The sequence below is a fragment of the Polyodon spathula genome, chromosome 8 (assembly GCF_017654505.1).
Source record: "Polyodon spathula isolate WHYD16114869_AA chromosome 8, ASM1765450v1, whole genome shotgun sequence".
Lineage (NCBI taxonomy): Eukaryota > Metazoa > Chordata > Actinopteri > Acipenseriformes > Polyodontidae > Polyodon > Polyodon spathula.
Genome location: NC_054541.1, coordinates 8,644,912 through 8,655,351, shown reverse-complemented (window position 1 = coordinate 8,655,351; position 10,440 = coordinate 8,644,912).

Genomic DNA, 10,440 nt, shown 5'->3' with positions numbered 1-10,440 from the left:
ACTGATAATTTTGCAGTGGCCTCTTTTTTTCACCGCTCCCTTTTCTCCAGATCCGAGCAGATCTCACTAAATGAAATCAATTTCTTACACGAGCAGAAGGAAATTGAACTGTAATGCTGCAATGTTTAGTATGAAAGCAGGGTCCCCCCCTCCACTCCATAAAGCTTGGTTAGTCTGAATAAAACAGGCATTCAAAGGCTTCCTAAATATTAACTATTAACTTGCCCTTGGATTACACCAAGGATCACTTAGAGCAACACTTCCTACCTGTATACAGGTTTAAATACCTGCTGTACTAATATTTGCTGGTACAGGTTTCAAAGGACTGTACTTAATTAAAAAAAAAAAAAGCTGCATAGGCCCTTCTTTCCAAGGCTAGCATATCAAGAGGACTAGGGGCTCCTCCCTGAATGCCAAGAGCTTAATACAGTCTTCCTTTCAATCAGCAATGCCTGGAAATACAGTTCAGAAAACCAAAGTGAGAATCAAGTACTATTCAAACTGTCGGTGGTCTTTTACAGAAAAGCCCTTGCAGATCCAGCTGGTAGTTGTGTGCCAAAATGAAACCTGGCGTCCGTCTAGCACGCAGAAGCCCCTTTCAATACGCAGTGGTCTCTGCCAATCTGGTTCAAACACCACCACATGTCTGAGAGTGACATCCCTGCAATGTGCAACTCTTTTTTTATTAAATTATTTTAGGGATTCATGACTTCTCAGAATTGTTTGTATATCATTTTTACTTCCCCAGCTTAATGAAAGTTTTTAGTCTCAAGTGCCTCTTACTTAAATTGTCAAGAGCACTTTGTTTTGTCAGCATTTTAATAGGGCTTAATAAAATCAGTAAACTATTAAAAACAGTTGCGTACCCTTAAAAGACCCAGAAAAAATTGGACTCTCTTGATTTTCAGGTCTCTGGCTGTGAATAGATTTCTACAGTGTGGGCAGTGTAGAGCTCTGACCAGTCATCGCTTAGGTGGCTATTAGCCCCCTCCAGTACTCCAGTGATCCTGTTTTTTCTTTTTAATTACCCATTTATTAAGCAGCCCTGACTGGGTCACAAATTATTGATTGGATAGATTCCTGCAGTCCAGGACTACATGTCTATCTGTTTTAAAAAAAGACAGACCACAAAACAAACCAAAACTAAAACTGTGCATTGTGTAGGGTGTGTCTCTTACAGTTTAAAAGATGCAATCTTATACTGTTTGGGTGAGAGGAGAGAAGTTAAACAAAATTATATCTCTCAGAATCAAAGACACCCTACACACAGTCCATTTAGTTATTATAAAGCCCCAAAACAGATATTGTAGTAGACACAAAACTACTTTTTTCAATATAAAAAGGGGTTGTTTTTTAATTTTCAAATGGAGCTGGATGTTTTGTATATGTGATGACATCTGCACAAAGGAGATGGTGTTCTGGAAAATTGACAAACCCTTAATCATGGTTGATTTCTCATACCTGATTTATAATAAGAATAACTGATGTTTTATTTGGCAATTTTAGCAACAGAATCTTCTATCACTGTTTTTTTTTTTTTTTTTTTTTTTTTTTGCTTCTTTAAAGCCACGATAAGTATACCAGCTCCATAATCAATTTAATCTCAGACACACGCATTGGTATGCATCACACCTTTTGAAAGAAAACACAAATAGTAATAAGAACATGTACAAGAAGCAGCACATGCTTTTCTGTTGATTTGATGTTTCCGTGCAGAGCATGACAGGGGTGGTGGAGATTAATATTTTGTAGTCATTCTTATCAGATTTGTGCTTCAACAAAATATTGATATGCTTTATTGCATTCTCAAGATAGAGTGAGAAGATACCGCACCAGGAGGCTGGCATCAGAACTGGTGGTACAGAACGTAATGCCAAGCAAGCACCAAGAAAGTAAATTGCTATGCCCTTATTATTTATTTAATAATTAGGAAATATATATGAGATCATTATTTAACATTTGGCCACCTTACCAATTACAATGTAAAGTCATTGCAATGCTAGCTAAGTAAGCAAATATTGCATCAGATGCTAAAATCAATGAAAGACGCCTGTCATGTTTTGACATAATCATGTTTTAATTGCAATTTAATCGCAGTAGGAAAATGTGTTTTTTTTCTTTCTTTTTTTTTCGCATGTTTAAGTGGTGTCAATGCTCATAAATATTGAAGAACATATAGTTCATTACAGCTCAATCTGCAATCTTATCACTCCATTTCATTAGATTAGGACACTGCAATCAGGTGCAACATTTTGCCCAAAGCCAATAATTACAATAACAGAATTACAAAGACAGCCGATATAGGAACCTATTAACATGGTATGGCTAACAGAGACAACCTGGTCAGGTATACAGGTGGGACCGGCCATTCTGTGCTATACACCGGGACTGCTAAACCCTGGCTTTCTTTATTGGGCAATCAGCGATAAATCATGTAAGTTACAAGGCACACATGCTGAATTATTGGTTATGCTTTAAGAGCTGCAGATTCATTAATTCTGACAGGATTTCATAGGAGTGACACCTGAATAAGTCATGTTTCGTATGTATTTTGTAAATAATTTCATGTGTCCGTTATTTTAAACTAAATAATCATCTCAGCCTATTATTTCATAATGATATGGGCATAGCTATTATTGTCTACTTCAAATTGAATAGAGATGCTCTACTTAGAATGTCTGTATTATATATGAATTATATACAGCACCGGAACTGTACATTAATTCTTTAATTTATCTTAAGTTCTACTATAAGGAGAATGCAGCTGATGTATCTACCCAAATCCAGGGGAATTTCAATTGCTCTCTCTCTCTCTCTCGTTGGCCTGTGGAGTATTGGCTCGGGCCCTGAAAAGAACATGGTTGCTAAGCAACCAGTTGTGGTTTCCATGGTGAATTTATGTGGAGCAGCTGGTCCAATCAGCATTAACTGCAGGCTAGCGGAGGCAAAGCCAGTGAATTTCATGCCAGTACAGACAGGAAGGAAAGCTGTTGAGGCATGCATGATGCAGAGGAGAGAAGCGTGCCGCCTATAAGCGTACAACAACACAGGCACTATGATTAGAAACAAGCTTACTAATGAATATTCATTCGGCTGATTAAGCCAAACTCAATTATATACTTGACTGCTAGAATTAAACTGGTTTGCATTTTTTTTTTTGTATTCATATATTAACTACTTAGTTCCTAGGCACCACAGGTCCTTATTGGGCGATGTTCAATGTAAATGAAAAAAACAACAGTGATGTCTTTTACTTGACATTCTACTTGAATTTGTTACCAAAACACCAAATTGTTTTGTTCGTGGGGCTGAACATGTAGGCCCGGCCTTGCATGTACTCTTCACAAGAGAGCGCTTTTCAATAAACAAAGAGAGGTGTTTGTCAAATTCCAAATTGCTTTTTCTTTTAAAAGCAGACGTTGCCTCTCTTGCATAACCAAACACAATCAAACCAAGAGGCTGCCTGCAGTAAGAGAAAGGATTTCAATGAAACTGAAATATTTAAAGCTTTACACTGCATTTCATATCTAAAGAATCCACTTAAAATAAATAAAAAACTGTCATCTTTCATTATGAATGTCTCTGTTGTTGGCTTGATCAGATTAACTGTGATGACCTCAGAACAGTTTATACACAAGCTTAGAGGTTTTCATTGCAGTGATATTTTCTAAAGATGAACGGCAGTGTCTAAATCCTTTCAGGTTTTAAAAAATGTGATCATTTGTTGCAACTAAGGCTCCACTTTGTAGCTCAGCAAAAATTTTTTTTTTGAAAAGCATTAATTGCATCACTTTCACGACAATACATTTCTTTCCTGGAATTGCAAAGAACACAAAACATGTTGGAATTCCTAATCTGGTGTTTACAGCGAACCGCTTGAGGTGTAAACGGGTATATGACTACAATTAGGTCAGAGTACCAACTCCTGTTTATTTGTATCAATGAGATGAAGGAATAACACGTTAAGGTGTGTCTTGATAAAGAGCAACGAGGGAGGCATAATTAAGAGTTGTCTTTCAATGCAAATCCCAGCCTGCTCCTCCCCCATCTCCCTTCACTCAGCACACTACAGCAGGCATATCAACACCACGACTTCTCCTGGTGGAAACTTAAAACACCAGTATTGCAAACATTAGCATCAAAAGAAGTCTGACAGGTTAGTGAAATAGAGGCCATTAGTTTACCGCAGTGACCCAGTCCTGCATTCCAAACGTTGCAACGGCACCATGAACACTTTCGATAGTGCAGCTGGCTGAACTGCCCTGCAGTCCTCCAATACAGATCACTATAGGATGGTTCTCGAGTGGTCGTTTTATGCAGGTTTGTCTGAAGCATGCATCACACTCCCTCCTTGCCTGGATATAGGGGGGGCTGCTCTGTGTGGAGTGACACAGGAATCAGATTGATGTATTTCAAAACACGGTATACATGAAACTCAATTAAAAAAAAAAAGGAGCTCTTAGCTGAAGGCTATCAAAATGCACCTGTAACATCTAAATCGATAATAACAAAGAAATGCAAGCTAGGCTTTTTAGTAAGAGTAAAATTGAACTATAAAGGCTTAGCTGACAGGGGTTTTCTTTTAGAGAGATTCGTGTCTAAGTTTAACCCCCTCCTCATTTTGAACATTATCTGGTGTCACTGTAAAGGGTGTTGATTTCATTGTTTAAACCAGGAGCAAAAGAGACATGGGGCCATTAGAATTTCCTCCCAGGGAAACTTTCTCTGGAACTGGTTGATTTAACATGACTTCATCACATCGTGTTTAAAATTCACTGCAATGCACGCTTGGGGTGCTGTAATGAACTACCACCTCCCTAGCGGGTCACGTGAACAACAACTGCATTGATCAATCAATCATTCTGAAACACATTAAAACCTTGTTATATTGGCACATCTAAATTGCGCGTTTAAATTCATGAGGTGTTCAGTACGGAGACCCTGATGATGTGTACATTAAAATCTGCTGTAGTAGTCTTACCTGTATAAGCAATGATCTGTCCATTCATGATAAATTAATGCTGAGAAGGGGTACGCTATACATAAGAATGCAAGACTATATTGAAAATGTAGGTTATGCCTTTTGTGTTAGTGGCAGGTAACACCACATGGTGCAGGTTTTCTTTTATTTTTGATGAGTTATGCGAGACAAACCAAGTTCAGTACAAAGACGACGACCAGATTTTAAAGTGACCCCTAACAGTGACTTGTCCTGTCGTCCATCCTGTCCTCCCCCCCAACCCCCCACACTTGAATAAAGCCTGGGGCTGGACTACGCTTGAGAGGGTAAAGCTGAATGTAGATCAGCAGCCTACAGCCCCATCAGAGACCCCTGCAGGTAACGGGATAAATCTGTTCATTCAGGCCCATAATTGTTATTATACATTGTGCTCAGCAGCAACACAGCTAGAGAGGGAGAGTAACAAGATTGCCTGCTTAGTTTAAAATGGATGTAGTTGTAATGAGAGATTCTTATATGCATATCAACAGTCAATTTGATGTCTGAATGATATATACAAAACACCTGAGCATCCTGTAATTGGGTCGAGACACATATTGTTGTCAGATTCTATTTCTTTCGACTGTACATATTTTTGGAAAGCCGAGGACATGACTCTACTTTACTGTTCGAGAAGCACTTGAGGCATTAGTTTAAACAGAACAAAGATACATGCAGAGGCTAAACTAATATAATTAATCAGAATAACAAAATAAATAACAGCATTAGAACACAAATGGCGGTCTGGTGGAAAACTATTTCTGATAAGGTGCTAAGGTAATCATGTGATCAGAGTTATTCCAGTCTTTGTTGATATGAACCAACAGCTACAGTAAGTAGATACATTAATGCGTGATGATCAGATCAAGCCCTGAACCCTACATGCAGCTTGCGCACTGTCAGATGAAGCTAAAATAGAGGACATGCAATAAAGTAAAAGAGCGAGACTTGTGTTGTCTTTGCTCATGGAAGCTTTAACAGCCATATAATAGACCCTTTTAAAGATCCAACTAGGATGCACTCCAAAACTAACTGATTTAAAAGAGGCTTGCTTGCTTGCTGGCTCAAGCCAATTCTCTGGTCCTGATCGCCAGCCAGCCTCCGCGGCGGCAGACATTGTGTTCGTTCACTGAACCACAAGCAATACCAGTTTATAACACAATAAAACACTACAATGAGGCAGTAATTGAATATAATAGCCTACAATATATCAGCAAGGCCAAAAAGTAATACAAATAATAATAAAAACAGCAATCTCAATGCATTAGCCTGTTTCAACATTGCAGGCTTTTCAGCACTTTTTTTTTCGTTAATTTTTTTTCTCTAAAAAGAGAAAACAAAAATACTTTTAATTAGGGCAGCCTATATTTAAGAACCTAACAATGGCAACTTGCCAGAGAATGATTAGTCCATACCGGGAGAAAATGGGAGCCAGAGGAACGACTACTGTTCTAACATTCAGAGGCCCAGGGTGTAACGCTGTAGCTGGAAAACTGAAGAAATTAGAGACCTCTACCAGCCAAACGTCAGCAGTTATCAACAACGGACTACTTCATATGTCACAGCAGATACAGATGCCCTCATTGGAGGTTTCTTCAGTCACTTTGGGGCCCCAGCAGAATTTTACAGCGATCAAGGCAGAAATTGCAAGTGCAAGGACTTTCAAGAGGCCTGTTGATTGGGATTCATAATATCCATCCACCCCCTCTGCCCATAGGGCCATGGAATGGTGGAGCACAACAGGACTGTCCTTATTTGTACACGGAATTAACTCATTAATGTGAATGTGCACCTCAGGTGTCCACAAGTTCATGGTACATCAGTGGCCTTGGTCTTGTGCTGGCTGGAGAAAGATGAGGCAGCTGCAGACACACTGACATAGTACCTATACCTACCATAGTCCTTCGAATTTAAGACACACTTAAGTCATTTTTCTCTTCTCAAAAATAACCTGCATCTTAAATTAGAGTATAGTATAGTGATGCATGTATTAAAAATCACCAACAAAATAAGTTACTACCATAGTACACAAACAGCAATGTGACTCACTGCCGAGAAAAGACTAACCAAAACATTGCTGTCCGATCTCAAATAATCCAATCCTATATGGCAGCCATTTTCAAAGAGTTCTTCCTGAGGCATTCAAAGAGAAGCTTTTACAATTTCAGCGTTTCGGTGTTAGGCTCAGTTCTAACAAACAGGACCAGCTTGGACAGACCAGAAATGCTGATCACCCCCCTGTATTTTTTCTATATGCCAAGCAATACCACAGTTCACAAATTGAGAGAAAAAGTTGGCCAGGGTGTCCAAGGCTCACCGCACACCAGTGACCTCTGTAGTCTGGCTGGGCACCTGCGGGCTTGCCTGTAAGCTGCCCAGAGCTGCGTTGTCTGCTATAGCTCCGAGGGGGCTGCATGGTGGGTCTGCTGTGTGAAAAGAAGCGGTCGGCTGACGGCACACGCTTCGGAGGACAACGTGTGCTCGTCTTCTCCGCATCCAAGTCAGCGCGGGGGTGGTAGCAATGAGCTGAGCCTAAAAATAATTGGCTATATACTAAAATTATTAAAAAAAAAAAAAAGCACAATGATTTCAGACAGCAATCATTTTAAAAGTTGCATTTAATTATAATATCACGTTCATACCAGTGTTCAGTTTTTCTTACCACAGAATGAGAATCAAGAACCACAGTAATGCAATCCACGCTGTACAGCACTCGGTGACTAAGTGCCTTGACAAACACTGAAACTCAAATCAATAAAAGCAATCACTCTTAATCTTCTTATGCAAGTCCTTAAAAGTATTTCAGTAATTGTAAAACCATCCAATACACAATAAAGAAAATAGCTTTTTTTTTTTTTTTTTTTTTATAAAATACTGTGACACTGTTTTAATGCTACAGACCACTATGGACACATTTAATCAGCTGTAGGTCTGAATGCCAAGTCATATTTACAAGATATTAACAGTCCCTCAAAAGTAACAGAATATAGATTATATTACTGGAAATCTGGTAGAAGAGTTCTGCAGGCATGTAATGCATTTGAACATCTAAATTAACATCTTAACTCTATACTTACAGTGTAGAATTGGCACTGCACTGAGAAATCATGCAGCCATCCACTATAATTGCTTAGGTATGCTCTCCATTTAAATTGCAAACTCACAAATCTATATTTTAAAGTGGGTGTATCTGTCAGAGTTGAAAGATCAGGGCTTTTTTAAATAAGAAAAAAATCAAAAAGAACAATGGCCAGCTAATTAGCATAGCTCAGGAGTTCTGATTTGAACTATCTTGCAACTTCACTACTAACTAGGATTTAAAAGGTGACCTTTCTCCAGCCCTTAATACTGAATTTTCTGCCCGAGTTAAGCGTAGCATTTATAGCGCCATTTCAAACTGGCCAGTCAGCAGCCTGGCAGGACACAGTGCTTAAATGCTATTAGCTCAGATGAAAGGCTGCTGAGACACAACAGGTCAGCCCCATGCCAACTGTTAGCACAGCTGTATGCAAAGCATTTGAAGGACAAGCTATAAATGGGTTTCTATAGAAATAGATTCGGGGGAGGGGAACATGAAATATTAATATTAGTGATGAAGAAAATTGATTTACCCAAGAATGAAAAAAAATGTAAATTTAGACATGGCGTCTTTTTTTTTTTTAAAAACAGTGTGATTTGAATAGCCATGCTGGTACAACATTAAAGAATACTCTATTTGTCTCTGACACTATAAAATGACATATTGACATTTTAGCATTCAGGTTACATATGGATTTTGTTTTTATTTAAATGTTTGTAGCTAACTGCTTGCTGTTGTAAATACAAGTCTTGATAGTACTCCAGAATGTTAAGAAAATAAATCAGGTGCTGTACACAACTTGAAAAAATATATATATCAACCTTTATATTACCAATCTATTTCTGTTTGTTAAAATCTAATGCAATGGCATAAAAAAGATTAACGTCCCAACAAAATTAATTTACATTTGTAAAAAATGAAGGTCATGGTTGTTTTCAATAAACCTAAACGAGATGCCTCCTGATTTGGTCACACGGAGAACAGATATATTGAACAACAAACAGAACATTTAAGAATGACACTAAAATATGTAACATACACTGGCTTTACAGTAGTTCACGTACTATGCACTGCAAATGATATTTTTAATGAAGCAAAAACTCATTGTCATTCATACTAATAACACTGTGTTCGTTTCATTTGGAAATAGTGTGTTGTATACTATACAGTTTATTTTCTTTACAATGAAGACAACATATCCAAAACAGGTTGAATTTACTTTTTCAAATGCATTCTTATTGATATAAAACACTACAGTATGCTTTTGAATTTGTTTCCCTCCATATGTGCGTGTAACAAATTCTATAGATGGTTTTTGAAATAACATTGTAAATATAACATCCTTGATGTCTCTATGAATATAGAAGACTCTTTTTCCATTAAACCACCACCTCTACAGGACATTTTCCATTCTGTCACGAGACAGTTGAAAACAAAATCTTTAAAAAAAAAGGGGGGTTGACATTAAAGACTCTCTCGTATCTGTAAATCAGCTTATAAGTATACATGTTAAATGTATTTACCATCATCCTAAGATAAGTCATTAGCAGCCCACACAGCACTTGGAAATGTCATTGTGATATAAAAATGTCAGCCATGAAAAGATTTGGAAAATAAAATAGGTTCATAAAACAAGACTACACAGACAGGGCTCTTTCTACTCACAGGTACACGAGTCGTTCACTGTGTTTAAATGATCGGCCCAGTGTTGTGAAAACCTACACGCATTGGAAGGTCAGTAGTGTGCCATTTTTTGTCCCCCTCACCCCTCATTATAGCTTTACATTTATTGCAATCTGTTTTGCATTATTAAACTAATAGGAAGAGAAAATACAGCTATGGCCAAACATTTTGTATCACCTAGAATTTTAGGATTGAGACAAAAAATAAATACATTTTATATTTATATAGTAAAAAGCACTATGTAATTCAATCACACCCTTAGGAATAAAATCAGGCAGTTTTATAATAATAAAATCAATTGCATGTTTATTTTAAAACAGGTGGTACAGTGCAATATTCAAAATGAAATGCACAAATGATTGTTACAGTGCATCAAAGTCTTCAGAAATACATGTCAATAAGACTTTAAATGGACACTACATTTAATGCACAGCCTATATATCTGTGCACGTTCCTATGGTAAAGAAACATTTTTTCTTTTTTTTTTTTTTACAAACATCAATGCTTTGAAAACTGGAAAAGGTGCATTTAATAGAGTAAGGAGTTTCTTATAAATGATTCATTCTTATTGCATTGTTTTCAGTTAAGCAGTTGAAACTGCTTTGAAAGTCATTGCAATCAGTAATAATAATAATAATAATAATAATAATAATACATTAGCACCTTTCATTGCAGTAAT